Source organism: Apium graveolens, chromosome 8 (assembly GCF_009905375.1).
Source record: "Apium graveolens cultivar Ventura chromosome 8, ASM990537v1, whole genome shotgun sequence".
Lineage (NCBI taxonomy): Eukaryota > Viridiplantae > Streptophyta > Magnoliopsida > Apiales > Apiaceae > Apium > Apium graveolens.
Window position 1 is genome coordinate 12,482,103 of NC_133654.1, and position 19,867 is coordinate 12,501,969.

Here is a 19,867-nt window from a genome sequence, read left to right on the forward strand (position 1 = left end):
TTGAAAATGGTATACCCAAATCATTAATCTAATAAAAAAATTAGAGTTTGGTTAATTTCATATTATATTCATGTTTATACTAATTTTTTTAGAAATTTTAAAATATTTGTATAATATAGTCTGCATATTATATAAATAAACATATTTCTCGCTGTTTTTACACCTAGTTATTTTTAATTCTAAACCCCCACCCCCACATCACTATTATCTATTTTTTCTCTGTCTTTTTCTCAATTAATAGGTCGTAGTACCAAATTGTCCCAAACCCCTAAAATTCCGGTTTTCTGTTAGATTCAATTCTAACTTTATTCCTAAAAGTTTGATATTTTGATTGAAATGGAATCCCAGTATCTCAGTCATTCAGCCTCAAAATTCAAATTTTATTCTGAAAATCTTTTTTCTCCTGCTTTTTCACCACTATCTCTAAAATCTCCCTATATTAATTTGCGAGAATAATCTCAAATTATTGAAGACAAGTAAGAGTTAATCATGAACGAAATCACAGGCATAAGATTGTTGAGCAATATGTGAAAGCCAAGAAGAACACTTTAAAATCGAGAAAACTGCAGTTCGAGGACCCAACTCGAATATTGTGAATGTTTCACCCAAATCGTGTAAGATTTCTTATTTGTTTAATGTTTTGTGTATTTTAAGTTTGTAATTTAGATTATTGTTTGAATGTTGCGAGTTTTGTAGCACCGTATATCATCACAATGATTCATATTCCAGCAGCACTAAGATAATATTTTGCTGATTATTTTCCGGGAGAAATTAAACAGACTTCACTTCTGCTGGTGAGAACACTACTACTTATTTTTAGGTAGGTTGTCTGATGCAGATAGAGTATTCTACTCCTACAGACTTGGGCTATAGGGCTTTACTGTGCATTTTGCATACACTACATGTCCATGGGTGTAACATCCTCGTTTTACATATTTTTCATGTAGTTTTCCCTAACAAGTACGTGCACTAACTCTGACTGTAGTATAATGTACAAAGTATATTACTACTACCAAGGCACCATCAAGTACTCTATATAGGTTGTTTTTGGGCTTCAATGAACATGTGTGTGGGAGTCTTTGCTTCAGGAATCAGTCTTTAGAACAAAAAAAACCCATTCTTACGCATAAAGGGGCACACTCCACTATAAACTTTACAAACCTCCAAAATTCACCAATGTATACACGGTATGCAATAAAAATTAAACTAGGATTCACCAAAATATTTTGAAAATAAAATATAGAAATTCACTAAATCTATAAATGCTGTTTCCCTTAAATCTATAAATTCACTAAATCTATATATATTATTTTAGGAGATTCGCGTGTGCTGTAAAATCAGATTTTTTGAATTCACGTTAAAACAAAAATAAAATCAAATAAATTCAATTGAAAATTTGCTAAGAAAATTAATTATTTTCTTTGTTCCAACGCCAATTTGATTATTTATTTCCTCAACTCTTTGAAAGGACCATCAAAGTTTCTAAAATAATATATGACAATTGTTGGATCTAAAACGGAATTCTAGATTTCATGATTCAAACAAAAAATAAGTGGGTATTCTAAATAATAACTAAATGCTTAATGCAAAATTCTTACATGTCTTTTCTCTTTAATTTTGCTATACTTTTTGTTAGTTAATAATATTTAAACCATCACTAAATTAAAGCAAATTTCGTGAGTTTTGAGTGGGTTGTAAATTTGTCAAAATCTGATATTTAGAACTCAAGATAGAGATGAAATAAAATCCAACGTAACTAGATAAATTTTTATACTACTATATTTAAATTAGAATCATTAACTAATTATGGTTATTAACTAATTATAATTAATATCATTGGACGAGAATGGTAAATAAGGAAATTTAAGATAATTATGACTGGTCTAAAATTTCCAAGTTCTTTTTTATTGGTCAAAATTTTCTGATTGGTTAACTGCATACTTAGTACTCGGATTTTATAAGGGAGGAACCTATGTATGGAAATAGTAAATTTGTAATCGGATTGGTCTATTTTTTAGATGTGACATTCCATTGGTTAAAATTTAATAGAAAATATGTGATTGGTTAACTCAATAATATTGTTAACTCATGTATTATAAAGAAGGATGATTTTAGAAAATAAACTAAAATTTAATTAAAACATGATCAGATTAATTAAATTATTTATCAAAATTAAGATCATTGAATAGATCCCTTATTGTAAAATTTCTCTAGCTTTTAATGCTAAAATTTACAAAATTTTCTAAAAAAGAGTTAAAAAATTAATATTATATCGGGAATACGTTATTGATATTTATCGAAATGTATTCAAAAATCACTTAAAACTATAATTTTATATAATTTTGCAATGAAACAATATTACTGCACATGTATGATAATAAAAACATAATCAAAACAATATTTTATTCATCAAAATTAAGATCGTTGAATAAATTCTTCACGGTTAAATTTCCCTTGCTTTTACCGCTAAAATATTCAAACTTTTATAAAATATTAATTTAAATTTATATTTTGACGAACAAGCGAAAATTTTATTAAAACATTAAAATACAGCCAGAACAAAGCTCCGAAATGTCAAATACAATCTAATTGTGAAATAAAAAACAACATAAACAAATGATTATTTTGTTTTCAAATCGCTTAACATCTACAATATGCTACAATATGTAAATTCTTTGATCTAAAAAGTGTTACAATGATATCTCGAGCAATCCAACCTACATTAGTCGTGAAACTAATAGCATTTACAATCGACCTTCACATAAGCATCATCTGTAGCCCAATGTTTAGAATTATGAATATTTTTTGATTGTGAAGGGTAAACTCTTGCAATATCTACCACCGTCCTAGATTTGATGCGAGATTTACAGATTTCCCAAAATACCATAGAAATTCTTCTCAGAAAAAATACCGAAGACACACAAAAACATCAAAACAGAATATTAACATCTCAAAAAGATGTGCACATAACAACCTTGATAACAAGGTACGTAACAAGATTTCATTTAAAAAAAATCTTGATTTTATTGAAAAAATAGATAAAAAGATGGCGTAAAAGAATGAAGGGTGAGATGGAGGAAGGAGCGAAAAATAAAGAAATAGTGGATATGAACCCTAGATTTGAGAGTCGGCTCTCCAACCCCTAATTTTGAAAGAGAGAGTTTTAAACTTGCTTATTCATGACTCTATTCACATTTATTAGAGTCTAGGGAAAGTTATTCATATTTATGAAAACCTATTCAAAAACTTACAATTACAATTTTATATAACATTATGCACTATTTTATATAACATTCTGCACTTATATATGATAATGAATTATAAAATCTACAAGGAAATTCAAAATATTTATAGATAAATTTCCAATAAAAATTATTTTAAAAAAAACTCGTGTAACTGACCATGAGGGGATAATGGTAGCCCCCTAATCTTTTTATCAGTTACAAAAAAAACATGAGTTGGCTAAGTTACTAAATGAAGCTTGTCAATACATTCTACATACACTACAAGAAATTTGCAATCAGACAACACTTGATACACAACGATTAAAAAAAACCGTTGTCCTAAAAAATCATACAAGGGTGAATTGATTTTGCAGAAAAAACAGTTGTGTGAGCTCCAGAACAGACAACATATATCCATCTTTTTTAAACTGTTGTACAAGTTCTATCCTTTCATCGAGTCAGGCAATGGTTTTTTAAATATAGTGTTGTTGTAGATCTTTAACACAACGATTACAAACCGTTGTTACTATGTTAACGTATAGGGTTAGAAGACAACAGTTTTAACATTACATTGTGTAATTCAGACAACGGTTTTTTAGAAAGGTTGTCCTCTAAACCATCAAACAACGGAATGAAAACAGTTGTCTGAGGAATTTCAATGGGTACCACGTATTGAGGTGGCAGCACGTGATAGGTGGTAAATCATTCACAAGGATTGCTGAGGTGGCGAAATGAGAGCCCTTCATTGAAATGAGATTTGATATCGGTATTTAGATCGAAAAATAGCTAATATTCTTATACAACGGTTTTATGTTAAAACAAAAGTGTTGTCTTAGTTAGTCTCATACAAGCTTTTAGGTATTACGTTGTGTAATTCACACAACAGTTTTTAGAAGGGTTGTCTTAAAAACCTTCATACAACGGAATAAAATAGTTGTCTGAAATAATTATTTTATAATTTAAATGGGCACCACCTGATGAGGTGGCAGCGCATGATAGGTTGTAAACATATTACTCGGATTGCTGAAGTGTCATAATGACCGCCCTTGATTGAAATGAGATTAGATATTAGCCGTTAGATTGAAAAAGCTGATATACTTACACAACGGTTTTATAATAAAAAAAAGCGTTGTCTTAGTTTGTCTTTACACAATGGTGTTTCAAGGAAACCATTGTAAAAGTATTACTGTATAAAATGAGATTCCCGATTATAAAGTTCAATTTTTAAATGATTTTTTCGATGATCCAACCGTACGGATGTTAAGATATATCAATTTTAGTCATATAAAAAAATTATTAAAAAATTTAAAATTCATCTTGCATGTCAGGATTAGAAAAATCTGGTAAAAGTACCCCTCCCGACAACGAGACTCGTTCCCGATTTACAGGATTAATTTTTTAAAATGATTTTTCGACGATCCAACCATACGGATGTTAAGATATATCGATTTTAGTCATAAGAACAAATTATTAAAAAATTTGAAATTCATTTTGCATGTCAGGATTAGAAAAATCTGGTAAAAGTACCCCTCCCGACAACGAGACTCGTTCTCGATTTACAGGATTAATTTTTTAAAATGATTTTTCGACGATTCAACCGTACGGATGTTAAGATATATCGATTTTAGTCATAAGAACAAATTATTAAAAAATTTGAAATTCATTTTGCATGTCAGGATTAGAAAAATCTAGTAAAAGTACCCCTCCCGACAACGAGACTCGTTCCCGATTTACAGGATTAATTTTTTAAAATAATTTTTCGACGATCCAACCGTGTAGATGTTAAGATATATCAATTTTAGTCATAAGAAAAAATTATTAAAAAATTTGAAATTCATTTTGCATGTCAGGATTAGAAAAATCTGGTAAAAGTACCCCTCCCGACAACAAGACTCGTTCCCGATTTACAGGATTAATTTTTTAAAATGATTTTTCGAAGATCCAACCGTACGGATGTTAAGATATATCGATTTTAGTCATAAGAACAAATTATTAAAAAATTTGAAATTCATTTTGCATGTCAGGATTAGAAAAATATGGTCAAAGTACCACTCCCGACAACGAGACTCGTTCCCGATTTACAGGATTAATTTTTTAAAATGATTTTTCGACGATCCAACCGTACGGATGTTAAGATATATCGATTTTAGTCAAAAGAACAAATTATTAAAAAATTTGAAATTCATTTTGCATGTCAGGATTAGAAAAATCTGTTAAAAGTACCCCTCCCGACAACGAGACTCGTTCCCGATTTACAGGATTAATATTTTTAAAATGATTTTTCGACGATCCAACTGTACGGATGTTAAGATATATCGATTTTAGTCATAAGAACAAATTATTAAAAAATTTGAAATTCATTTTGCATGTCAGGATTAGAAAAATGTGGTAAAAGTACCCTTCCCGACAACGAGACTCGTTCCGGATTTACAGGATTAATTTTTTTAAATGATTTTTCGAAGATCCAACCGTATGGATGTTAAGATATATCGATTTTAGTCATAAGAAAAAATTATTAAAAAATTTGAAATTCATTTTGCATGTCAGGATTAGAAAAATCTGGTAAAAGTACCAATCCCGACAACGAGACTTGTTCCTGATTTACAGGATTAATTTTTTAAAATGATTTTTCGAAGATCCAACCGTACGGATGTTAAGATATATCGATTTTAGTCATAAGAAAAAATTATTAAAAAATTTTAAATTCATTTTGCATGTCAGGATTAGAAAAATCTTGTAAAAGTACCCCTCCCGACAACGAGACTCGTTCCCGATTTACAGGATTAATTTTTTAAAATGATTTTTCGACGATCCAACCGTACAGATGTTAAGATATATCGATTTTAGTCATAAGAAAAAATTATTAAAAAATTTGAAATTCATTTTACATGTCAGGATTAGAAAAATCTGGTAAAAGTACCCCTCCCGACAACGAGACTCGTTCCCGATTTACAGGATTAATTTTTTAAAATGATTTTTCCAAGATCCAACCGTACGGATGTTAAGATATATCGATTTTAGTCATAAGAACAAATTATTAAAAAATTTGAAATTCATTTTGCAAGTCAGGATTAGAAAAATATGGTCAAAGTACCCCTCTCGACAACGAGACTCGTTCCCGATTTATAGGATTAATTTTTTAAAATTATTTTTCGACGATCCAACCGTACGGATGTTAAGATATATCGATTTTAGTCATAAGAACAAATTATTAAAAAATTTGAAATTCATTTTGCATGTCAGGATTAGAAAAATCTGGTAAAAGTACCCCTCCCGACAACGAGACTCGTTCCCGATTTACAGGATTAATATTTTTAAAATGATTTTTCGACGATCCAACCGTACAGATGTTAAGATATATCGATTTTAGTCATAAGAACAAATTATTAAAAAATTTGAAATTCATTTTGCATGTCAGGATTAGAAAAATCTGGTAAAAGTACCCTTCCCGACAATGAGACTCGTTCCGGATTTACAGGATTAATTTTTTTAAATGATTTTTCGAAGATCCAACCGTACGGATGTTAAGATATATCGATTTTAGTCATAAGAAAAAATTATTAAAAAATTTGAAATTCATTTTCATGTCAGGATTAGAAAAATATGGTAAAAGTACCCCTCCCGACAACGAGACTCGTTCCCGATTTACAGGATTAATATTTTAAAATGATTTTTCGACGATCCAACCGTACGGATGTTAAGATATATCGATTTTAGTCATAAGAAAAAATTATTAAAAAATTTGAAATTCATTTTGCAAGTCAGGATTAGAAAAATATGGTAAAAGTACCCCTCCCGACAACGAGACTCGTTCCCGATTTATAGGATTAATTTTTTAAAATTATTTTTCGACGATCCAACCGTACGGATGTTAAGATATATCAATTTTAGTCATAAGAACAAATTATTAAAAAATTTGAAATTCATTTTGCATGTCAGGATTAGAAAAATCTGGTAAAAGTACCCCTCCCGATAACGAGACTCGTTCCCGATTTACAGGATTAATATTTTAAAATGATTTTTCGACGATCCAACCGTACGGATGTTAAGATATATCGATTTTAGTCATAAGAACAAATTATTAAAAAATTTCAAATTCATTTTGCATGTCAGGATTAGAAAAATCTGGTAAAAGTACCCTTCCCGACAACGAGACTCGTTCCGGATTTACAGGATTAATTTTTTTAAATGATTTTACGAAGATCCAACCGTACGGATGTTAAGATATATCGATTCTAGTCATAAGAAAAAATTATTAAAAAATTTGAAATTCATTTTGCATGTCAGGATTAGAAAAATCTGGTAAAAGTACCCCTCCCGACAACGAGACTCGTTCCCGATTTACAGGATTAATTTTTTAAAATGATTTTTCAACGATCCAACCGTACAGATGTTAAGATATATCGATTTTAGTCATAAGAAAAAATTATTAAAAAATTTGATATTCATTTTGCATGTCAGGATTTGAAAAATCTGGTAAAAGTACCCCTCCCGACAACGAGACTCGTTCCCGATTTACAGGATTAATTTTTTAAAATGATTTTTCGAAGATCCAACCATACGGATGTTAAGATATATCGATTTTAGTCATAAGAACAAATTATTAAAAAATTTGAAATTCATTTTGCAAGTCAGGATTAGAAAAATATGGTAAAAGTACCCCTCCCGACAACGAGACTCGTTCCCGATTTATAGGATTAATTTTTTAAAATTATTTTTCGACGATCCAACCGTACGGATGTTAAGATATATCAATTTTAGTCATAAGAACAAATTATTAAAAAATTTGAAATTCATTTTGCATGTCAGGATTAGAAAAATCTGGTAAAAGTACCCCTCCCGACAACGAGACTCGTTCCCGATTTACAGGATTAATATTTTAAAATGATTTTTCGACGATCCAACCGTACGGATGTTAAGATATATCGATTTTAGTCATAAGAACAAATTATTAAAAAATTTCAAATTCATTTTGCATGTCAGGATTAGAAAAATCTGGTAAAAGTACCCTTCCCGACAACGAGACTCGTTCCGGATTTACAAGATTAATTTTTTTAAATGATTTTACGAAGATCCAACCGTACGGATGTTAAGATATATCGATTTTAGTCATAAGAAAAAATTATTAAAAAATTTGAAATTCATTTTGCATGTCAGGATTAGAAAAATCTGGTAAAAGTACCCCTCCCGACAACGAGACTCGTTCCCGATTTACAGGATTAATTTTTTAAAATGATTTTTCAACGATCCAACCGTACGGATGTTAAGATATATCGATTTTAGTCATAAGAAAAAATTATTAAAAAATTTGATATTCATTTTGCATGTCAGGATTTGAAAAATCTGGTAAAAGTACCCCTCCCGACAACGAGACTCGTTCCCGATTTACAGGATTAATTTTTTAAAATGATTTTTCGAAGATCCAACCGTACGGATGTTAAGATATATCGATTTTAGTCATAAGAAAAAATTATTAAAAAATTTGATATTCATTTTGCATGTCAGGATTTGAAAAATCTGGTAAAAGTACCCCTCCCGACAACGAGACTCGTTCCCGATTTACAGGATTAATTTTTTAAAATGATTTTTCGAAGATCCAACCGTACGGATGTTAAGATATATCGATTTTAGTCATAAGAACAAATTATTAAAAAATTTGAAATTCATTTTGCATGTTAGGATTAGAAAAATATGGTCAAAGTACCCCTCCCGACAACGAGACTCGTTCCCGATTTATAGGATTAATTTTTTAAAATGATTTTTCGATGATCCAACCGTACGGATGTTAAGATATATCGATTTTAGTCATAAGGACAAATTATTAAAAAATTTGAAATTCATTTTGCATGTCAGGATTAGAAAAATCTGGTAAAAGTACCACTCCCGACAACGAGACTCGTTCCCGATTTACAGGATTAATATTTTAAAACGATTTTTCGAAGATCCAACCGTACGGATGTTAAGATATATCGATTTTAGTCATAAGAACAAATTATTAAAAAATTTGAAATTCATTTTGCATGTCAGGATTAGAAAAATCTGGTAAAAGTACCACTCCCGACAACGAGACTCGTTCCCGATTTACAGGATTAATTTTTTTAAATGATTTTTCAAAGATCCAACCGTACGGATGTTAAGATATATCGATTTTAGTCATAAGAACAAATTATTAAAAAATTTGAAATTCATTTTGCATGTCAGGATTAGAAAAATCTGGTAAAAGTACCACTCCCGACAACGAGACTCGTTCCTGATTTACAGGATTAATTTTTTAAAATGATTTTTCGACGATCCAACCGTACGGATGTTAAGATATATCGATTTTAGTCATAAGAACAAATTATTAAAAAATTTGAAATTCATTTTGCATGTCAGGATTAGAAAAATCTGGTAAAAGTACCCCTCCCGACAACGAGACTCGTTCCCGATTTACAGGATTAATTTTTTAAAATGATTTTTTGAAGATCCAACCGTACGGATGTTAAGATATATCGATTTTAGTCATAAGAAAAAATTATTAAATAATTTAAAATTCATTTTGCATGTCAGGATTAGAAAAATCTGGTAAAAGTACTCCTCCCGACAACGAGACTCGTTCCCGATTTACAAGATTAATTTTTAAAATAATTTTTTTGACGATCCAACCGTACGGATGTTAGGATATATCAGTTTTAGTCATATTAAAAAATTATTAAAAAATTTAAAATTCATTTTGCATGTCAGCATTAGAAAAATCCGGTAAAAGTACCCCTCTCGACAACGAATATAAAAATATATTAGCTTTTGTCATATTAAAATATTAAAAACATTCAAATTTTTTTTATATTATTTTATAAAAATAATTTCTTAAATCTATTTATAAAAAAATTCTTTTCTTTTCATTACCCGCTCCCCCCTCCCCCTCCCCATTTCATCTCCTTCTCTGTAAACATAAAACACCAAAGTACACAAATCTAAATCTCTCTCTCTCTCCCTCCTAACCCTCTCAATCCACCTCTATTTCAAACAATAATTACACTCTGAATGACGAATTAACTTCATAGCCGTCCGCTGTTTGTGATTCCATTTCCGATCCGAAGGATCTCAGCTGCTTGAATTGAGTTGGTATTCCAAAGAAGATTGTGGTCCTATTGAGTTTTGATTTAGGTTGTGGTCTCTCCCCTTCCCTCTCTCCCTCTCTTTCTCCCCCTCTACTCTCCTTGTTATGAAAAATCTATACATACATAAATATTTGCTTTGATTTGAGCCTCCTTTGATTGATTTGTATGTTTCTTTCATGGAGTTTGGTTCCGTTTAGGGTTTCAATTCGACTTCAATTTGGGGTTTTAGTTTGTGTTCAAAACTAAGGCTTTAGGGCTTATTTGTGGATTCAATGGAAGGTGTTTGTCTTTAATTTTGAGGTATCACTCTCTCTCTGTCTAACTCTCTCTCTCATTTTAGTTCTTATTTTGTGCTGATTTTAGTTCTTATTTTGTGCGTACAAGTAAGTAAAGGGGATGTGGAGGGGAAAATTGAAGCTCAAGAAGAAAATTGAGTGTTTTGATGATTTGTGTAGGTTTGTTTCTGTGTGATTTAAGATGTAAGTGATTTTTTCTTCTCCCAGTAGCAGTTTTGTGGGTGTGTCTGTTATGACTTGCTTGAATGCTATATGATAGTTTCCGTAACATCTCTGTATAAGGTATTATCCATCTGGATAAAATCATGTATGAGATGCTGAGATCATACTGCCATACTAAAAGGTGAATTTTTCGGAGTGATTAAATCATGTATGACCTTTGTGACAAGTGATTTTGTTTCTAAACTTATGAATTTTGTGTATTAGGCCAAACGATTCTACTGAAATGGTAAGCCTTGCTTGCAGTAGCCTCTCGGGCATGGCCTCTTCAACAGGTATGTTAAAATGATAAACTGTTATAAGTCCTCTCTGTTTTTTTTTTGTTTTTTTTTGAAAGTAAGTCTAATCTCCTTACCAATTCACTCTATTTATGTTCTCGATATTGTTCAGTATTGTATGATTATTGGTGCGCTTAATGTAATTTGTATATTGTGTGTACTTTCAGTTATCTAGAGTATCTGCAATCTCTTGAACAGAAAATTGATCTTGATTGGAATTAAATCTCATCATCATTGGAGGAGATCAGTAAATGCCTATTTTCAAAGGAAGGCTGCCTGATAAATCTTACTGCTGATGGAGAGAACTTGACAAAGTTGGAGAAGTATGTTGCCAAGTTTCTTGACTCTCTTCCACGATCTTCCCTTGCAAAATCAGAAAGCTGGAATGCTTGACTTCCTCTAACTAGTGAAGCTATTGTGATTCCTACCCAGGTACGATAGAGAGAACTTTACATGAAAACCATTTTTATGTCAATCTTTTTGTTCTAAAATTATACTCTCTATACAGGTAAATTGTGTTGGAAAAGCAGCAAACTTCTATGAAATATGATATGAATTTAAGGGGAGTGGATATGTCATTTCTAAACATAATTGTAATACATGCTTACGGGACCGTGTACGTGTCAGTGGTGGGGCTTATGGCGGTTTCTGTAACTTTGACACTCATTCAGGTACCTATTATTGTCATGTGTAGATGTAAACATTGACCACGGCATTCCCTTAAGTGAAGAGCTTCAATGGTAACTCAAAATGAACATTTATGCAATGCATGTACACAATAAGGTCAGAGTCTAAGAATCTCAACTGGTTAATGACAGTTATATAGCTGATGAGATCTACAAAAGACCAGTGATTATCTACAATTACCCGAAAGAACTTAAGCCATTTTATGTGCGACTGAATGATGATGGGAAAACAGTTGCAGCTTTCGATTTGATTGTACCAAAGGTAAGCTTGAAGTAGATAGTACTCTGACAAGATTTAGTGCATACAACTTCGTTGTATCTTACAATTAAAAAATCAATTATTTGCAGGCTGGAACTCTGATCAGAGGCACTTAAAATGAGGAGCGTTTAGATATGCTAGAATCAAGGTAAAGACAATATGTATCGTTAGTCATTTACCTTTCCACAACTCATCGTTCTATGTAACTTTGATGGTGGTTCCAAGTTTGAATATTGATTAGCCTGATGATTTTACATAATTTTTAAGGTAAGTAGCTAGCAATTGAATGCTATTACTGATTTAGCGTTATATTTCAGGATTAACGAGTTAAACTTGCCAAAGCATCAGTATGAGTGGTACTTGGATCTTCACAGGCATGGTACTGTCAAGAACTCCGGCTTCAGTTTTGTCTTTGACCTCCTAGTTTTATATGCCACGGGTCTCAATGATGTTAGAGATGTTGTGCCTTTCTCGCGGAGCTTTGGCAAAGCCTACAACTGATTAACATACTGTAAATTTCTGCTTCATATGTATGCCTGTAAATACTCAATAAGGTATACTATTGAAGTGAAATAATATATTGAAATTTGTCCAGAGATGCAAATACATTACAGCTCATGGCTTTAGTATTAGTTATCAAGGCTTATAGTTATAATTCTTCACTTAAGGGCTTATAGTTGTAATTCTTGTAGAGAACCTTTGTATTATAAATTTAATTTTAATTTTGAAATAACAATTGAATTAATATAATATCATTTTATTTTAAAATTGATTTATTTTAAATAATGAGATTAATTTTGTAAACAGTTGTGTGAAACCCACTTAAAAATGATGAAAATTGTTGTATGGTCTCATTGCACATATTTTTTTTTAAAAACTGTTGTCTTTTAATATTCTTTGCAATGGTTTAAATCTTTTAGATCATTGTCTTTTAAACAAAAACCATTCATGACAACGGTTTTAACTAGTTAAAAGAAGTTTATAAACTGTTGTTTATGAAAACATCTAATAAGTTAACAACAATGGTTTTACTACAAAACCATTGTTGTTAAGGTAGGTAAACAATAGTTGAATAAATAAACAGTTGTTTAAAAATTTCCTAACAATGGTTAATATAGAGTAACCGTTGTGAATTCTTGATTGTAACCAGTATTAAAAAAAGTTGTTGAATCTCACTTATTACAAGTGTATAAATAACGGTTGTCCAACCTTCGATCACACGAGTGTTGGATAGACAACGGAAACTCTACCTGTCACACAACGGCAAAAAAACAGTTGTATGATTGCAAATATGTTGTAGTGATAGTATCCTCCAATATATTAGTAATTTTGATTCTAGTCCTTACTAATTTTGGACAATAATAACCATTTAAGATGTGATTAAAGCAGGCTTTCGAGATGTGTGGAAGGCTTGCATTCTAGAAGTATTGATGACAGTGGTGTATTGGAGATGTGTCTAAAGTCTAAACGACCATTAGAGATGATCATTCACTAATACTATTCCACGTAAATTCTTTATGTAAATGAACACTTTTGCAAATAAAAACAACAATATCATGCATATATTATTTGGAAGTAGGAAAAAATAAATATAATTTGAACGAACAAATTCCAAAACATATTTCATTCATGTCCAACACTTATCTAATTTTTAGCTGAACCAACACATGTGATAAAATTGGTATCGAAAATGCTAAGGGTCACAAATTGATTACCAAAATATACAAGCCATACAAGAGATAGGTAAGAGGGAGATTGGCTATGTTTATTTCAAATTCACATTTTATTTAGAAGTTCCAAATTCAGAATACAAAACGTGGATTTACTATTACAAATTACTTAACAGAGGTTTGAAGAACAGAAGCTCCCTTGAGATAGAGGAAAATCAAGAGGAACCTTATTAATTGTAAGAGGCTAAGAGCCATAAGTTAATTGACAGTTCATCGGTAAATGCAGTAGTTGGGACTATACATGCAGCTTTTTCAGCAAATTTGACAAGATCTTCTGGTGGAGGAAGACTGTTGCCAAGCCTGTGAGACATCAAAATTGGTATGTTTTAGGGTGACAAATAGATGGACAATAGATAAGGCTATAATACAAAAAATACTAACCAAGATCATATGTTTTTAGCAGCAATTTTAGCTCAGGCTGATATTGTTCTCATATTAGAAAATGGTGGAAATGTCATGTTATTATTATTTTAATAATTATTATTATTTTATGAACTACATATAAATATATCAATTTTATTAGATATTTATTTTATTGGGTTAAATTATGTGATCAACTAAAGAATCTAATTAGATTTTAATATTTGGTAAGAAACTCAATTAAAAGAAGGCAAGACTATAGAGGAGACAGTAGAGATAGTGCATGTTTGGCTCGGATAGATTTACAACCTAGCTTATTTAGGTTAAAAGTTTATTTCACTTATCTAGTGCTGGCTTCTTGTATGGGAGAGGTTTTTTTTGACGAACAATAAAATTTTATTGAACATAAAACATAAGAACACAGTCGGGACAACCTCCAAGCTAACAACTACAACCTGATTGTGAAACAAAAATCGAGCTAAACAAATAGCCGTTTTGTTTTCAAATTGCTTAACAGATAAAATATAAATATTCTTTATAATAAAAATGATTACAAAAGTTTCTCGAGCAATCCAGTCAACACCACTATCACTGAAAATAGTGGAATCACAATTGACCTGGGCACATAAGAAACCGGTGATAGACCAGTGTTCATATCCATCACTTACACCAACTGAGGTTGGAGGTACAAATGCACCATATATTGAACAATCCTTTCTTGTGCAAGGTGAGCTCTCGCGATTAGTGCCACAATTCCAGATTTGAAGCAGGTTGCTCACATCTCCCAATACACAGTAGAAATCATTCTTAATGCAACATGACAACGAATCAACAACCCAAAAAGATGGGTACGGTAACAAGATCACACCCAAAAGGATTTAGATCTCGATTTTATTGAAAACTATTATAATAGAAATTAAAGATTTAGAAATGGAGGAAACCAGATGAGAGGATGGATGGGACAGCTGTGAATTTGATGGAAGGGGAGGATGGTGAAGGATGGATGATAGTTATGAATGACGGCTGACTCTCATTAGGGTTTTTATCTATGGGAGAGGTTTCTTGGTACTAATATTAATTTTGTGTTCCCCAATCTAAGAAAAAGAAAATTATTTTTTTTTCTTTCTCTCCCTATCATCTCAAAAGTGGGAATAATGTTTTTAAAACGAAAATCTATAATTATAAGTAATGGATTATTGAAACTCTTTTCATGTTTTACGGATTATTCACTTTCTTTTCTATTTATTATTCTGATATACTTAAAGAGAGAATGTGTCTCTAAATTTATAAGACATCAAAATATAATTTTTTCAGGGTGCCAAACAAATCGACAACAAATTGATAATATATATAGGCTTATTATATAAAAGATAATAGCCAAGATATATGCTTTGGCATCTACTTTAGTTGCAATGTTGATAAATATTATTTTAGCACACGTTAAGAATTGTACCCACATTTGTTAGGTAGATATTGGTAGATATTGGTCTGCTATAAACAAATGGTAAAGATGTCATTCCTTTATCACAGTGTTCTGTGTTACTTGATATAACAAATTGGCTTCAGGTGTTAAAAAAGAGGTTGATGGTAAATTCATTATTCATATTAATTTAAAAAAGAATAGCCAACTTTTACCTAATTTTTTTATTTTTTATTTTATCTCTAAATTATGTTAAAAAGGATTTGGTGACTTCAATTTTTATCTAGTAAGATAAAATACAGCTAAGGAGTTTTAATTTGTGGAACAAAATAAATGTTAATCATTTTACACAACACAAATAACTACTAAAAATGCTTAAATAACAAATAATATGAATAACTAATAATATGAATAACGGATTAGCATAAATAAAAAAAACTTATCATAATTAAGCAGTAATGGTGAAGAGGCTTAAGACTAGCTGAGACTCATCAAACAATTGTTCTAAAACTGACTGATCAGTTTAATTACTTCAACTTCTGACGAATAATTAATGGATGAATTGTCAGAGAATTTATACAGTATATTTAACCCTTAATTTATGATGTTCTTGGGCCTTATTTATTTCAAAAAAAAACTATAATTAGTGATTTTTTTCCCTTTATAATTACAATTTTATGAATAAATATTTTTCTCGTCCATGACTTTTATAATTTATATATCTCTTACCATTTATTATAACATTGACATTCCCATAAATTAGTCGTGAATTTGATCGCGTTATATTGGTACAGTTGTATTTAACCTTATTTTCTTATAATTAATCTTATTTATTAAATATATTCGGAAAAATCAACCATAATAATAATTTAATATGATTTGTTAATAATTAATATTACAAATATAACACTTGTTTATGATCATGAAAATAATAAACACTCTCGTCATGAGAGAAATGAAATTTAAAATATAAAACTTATTGAATAAAAATGAAACTACAAAAAGAAAAAAAAAAGGAAAATCAATTCTTTCGTCCTTTAATTTTATGTTGTTTTTGGTTATGGTCCCTGAACTACAAAATAATATTTTACGATCCTTATACTTTTAAATATTTCTGATATTTGTCCATCCATTAATTTTTGACTAACAAACGTTAGACGTTGCTGACGTGTCAAATTAAAAAAGAAAATATAAATTAGGTGAATTCTCAGTTATTAATATGTGTGATATTAGTCTCATATGATTTGTACATGATTGTTTTCTTATCGTTACTTGCATAATACATACAGACTTATATATATATTGCACATGAATTGAGGATTACGGTTCATACATATTATTACATAACAATTGAGAAAACTAATTTGAGATAAAATCCGGTGTTGGTAGCACAAGCAACTTGAGGGCATCTTCAACATCAGAAATCTGCAAATGTGGTTATGAATGTCCGATGTGGACATCTCAAAAATGATATAGTAAAGGAAGAAGGTTTTTTGGGTGTCCATTTTATAAGGTGAAAGAGAAATATTGTGGCTACTTAATGGCACGATGATGATCAATTGTCGAATAATGAAGAACTAACATGTAAGATAGCTGTGTTGGAGGCAAGAATTGGTGAGCTCCAAGCATTGAAGAAGATGGAGTTTGCAGAAATGGAACTGAAGCTGAAGTTAAAAGATGCAGAAATTAGCCACTTGAAGTGGTTCAGATTTGGATTTTCAGTTGTTTTTCTTGCATTTGTAATGAAGTTGTGTTTATAAAAGAACCTATGAAGGTGAGTTGGTTTTTAATGAGTTAACTTGTAACAAATTATCAAATGAATTGAAAACTCGGTGTATGTTTAACACTACTATTTGACACTTACAGTGAAACTGAAATATCAAGATCTTTACTCCAAAACCATCGTAAATAAATATCCAAAAGTACTCATAACTTAGCAGTCAACTACTGTCATAAATTATCATCCAACCATTATCATAAATTAGCATCCAAAAGAAGTAATAACCATTTAGCATACAAGAATTTAAACTCTAAAATTGAGGACTTAATCACTTCTGATTTTCTGATTTCTTCAAGGTTGGCTTGAGTTGTGCTTCATCACTTCTGATTTTGATGATCCTGAGTCCCCTCCAACAGGCCGTGAAGATATTTTTATTATTTCCTTAGTTGTTGAGAAGTAAAAGAAACCATCTTGGTGAGACATAAAAACACCAACACCTTGTGGGGGCAATGGAGGAGGTGGTGGTAATACTTGAACATTCGTCGCCTTTGGAGGCCTTCATCTCTTTTTCTTTGATTGCTGGGATTCATTTGTGCCTTCCGCTTTTGGCTTCCTTTTTTGACTTGTCACCTTCTTCTTTTTCTGCAAATTCAATAAGCAACAAAAATTATTAGTGAATGAAAGAAAAAAAAGACAGGTACAAACAAGATAAATTACCTCTGCTGCTTGTGCCCTTGCTGCCTCAGCTTTAGCCTTCTTTGCCTCGGCTGCTTCCCTCTGTCTTTCTTTTAATTCTTCCTCAGATGTTTTGCAACTGGCTTTGTTGTGACCAAACATAAGGCACCTACTACAAGTCATTCTGACCCCATTCTTTCCTAACTTTATTCCTGCACCTGGTTCACCATGTTCCCTCTACACTTAGCCTGGACCCTTTGCAAATCATTCTTAGAAAACCAAATATCTCTCTTTTGTTCTACAGCATAGTCAATCACAGCATGCTTCAAGACTGATACACTAGTAAACAATAATCCAGGCTCAAATTCAATATACTTCATTGGGGTTCTAGGATTAAATGCAACATATGATGGTCCTTTTTCTCTCCGCACAGACTTAGATGATTCTTCATCATAATCACTAGAGTCTGATGACTCTTTAGAAGGCATTCTAAAGCTATCACTGTCATGGTCATTCTCCCATTCAGTGTCTTTACTCAAGTCTATTTTTTTCCTTTTTTTTGAATCTTTCTTATCTTTTTTATTGAGTAAAGTACTTAATGGAACATGCAAATCATCATCCAAACTCTCATTTTCATCTTTATTTGGATTTTTTTAGCCTTAGTTACTTGTTTTTTCTTTTCTATAATTTCAAGAAACTCCTCGTCTTTATCACTTTCATTTCCACTATACTCTTCATCACTCTCATCCTCCTCGCTCTCATACCATTCACTCTCACTGTTATCACTATGACTACCATCAATTTCCTTCTCATTACCATCAATTTCAGGATCATTAGTACCAATCTCACAAGCATGATGCAACATATATAATAGCAATATCAAATTGCAAAGCATATGCATTCATCTCTCCTACAACATCATCATTCCATAATATAGTACAACTATCAAGTGAAGAACCTTCCTTGTGCCATTAAATTTTATAATCCCTTATAGCCAAGATCAGTACTTACAAATTTATGACATACAGCAAGAGTGATTCCATCTAAATCTTGATCGTAAATGTATTCAATTTTACCTCCTTTGTAATATCTTACTCCATCCTTTGTAGTAAACTTCCCGCCTTGATGAATCTGTATGTTCATATGGTATAACCCTATCTGTAAGATAATAAAATAATTAGAGTTTTTCACTAATATGTGATGAATGATTCTGTGAAGCCCTGAATATATATGTATATGCCTTGATGGTCAAATAAGCTTTCGATCTAACCAATTTGCTGATGAATTACCTACCCCCAATTCTTCCTTAACCCTAATTAAACCCCCAAAGTATCTTTTCACGTTTTTTGGCTATTTATATTTTAAACCGCGTAAATACGACCGAAGCCAAATTCAACCGATTTTAGTTGAAATTAAGGGTGCGGCTAAATATAACCGAAAACGGTCGTATAAAACACCGGTGGTATTTAGCGCGGTCGTATTTAGCCATAAATTCGACCGCTGGTAGTTAAATTTAGCCGTGCTCGTAAATTCGACCGAATGTTGGTTGAATTTACCCTTGCCAAAAAAATAGAGGGAATTTTCCCGCCTGTTAAATTGTTGGGCATTCCTAAATACAACTGATTTCGGTTGAATTTAGTATTTCCCGCACTTTCCAATTTTCGGCGCCAAAATAGGCTGAATTTTCCCGGGTTTTTGTAAAACACATGCTCCTAAATTCAACCGAAAGCAGTTGGTTTTAAGGCCACGTCATTGACGTACGTCAGCAGTTATAAATACGACCGCCTGGTGTAGAAAATTAAATACGACCGTCTGTGGTAGAAACTTAAATACGACCGTTTGTGGTGGAAAACTAAATATGACCGCCTGGTGTAGAAAAATAAATACGACCGTATTCGGT

General features: G+C 31.2%; 1 long non-coding RNA gene across 1 annotated transcript; it reads left to right on the forward strand.

The window, feature by feature from the left end:
* The first annotated feature begins 10,717 nt into the window (after positions 1–10,717).
* Positions 10,718–12,724, forward strand: LOC141676654 (uncharacterized). The gene is made up of 6 exons (XR_012557105.1): positions 10,718–11,114; positions 11,285–11,549; positions 11,626–11,788; positions 11,936–12,065; positions 12,152–12,210; positions 12,380–12,724. It is a non-coding gene; the product is annotated as an uncharacterized LOC141676654 (long non-coding RNA).
* The last annotated feature ends 7,143 nt before the right edge of the window (positions 12,725–19,867 follow it).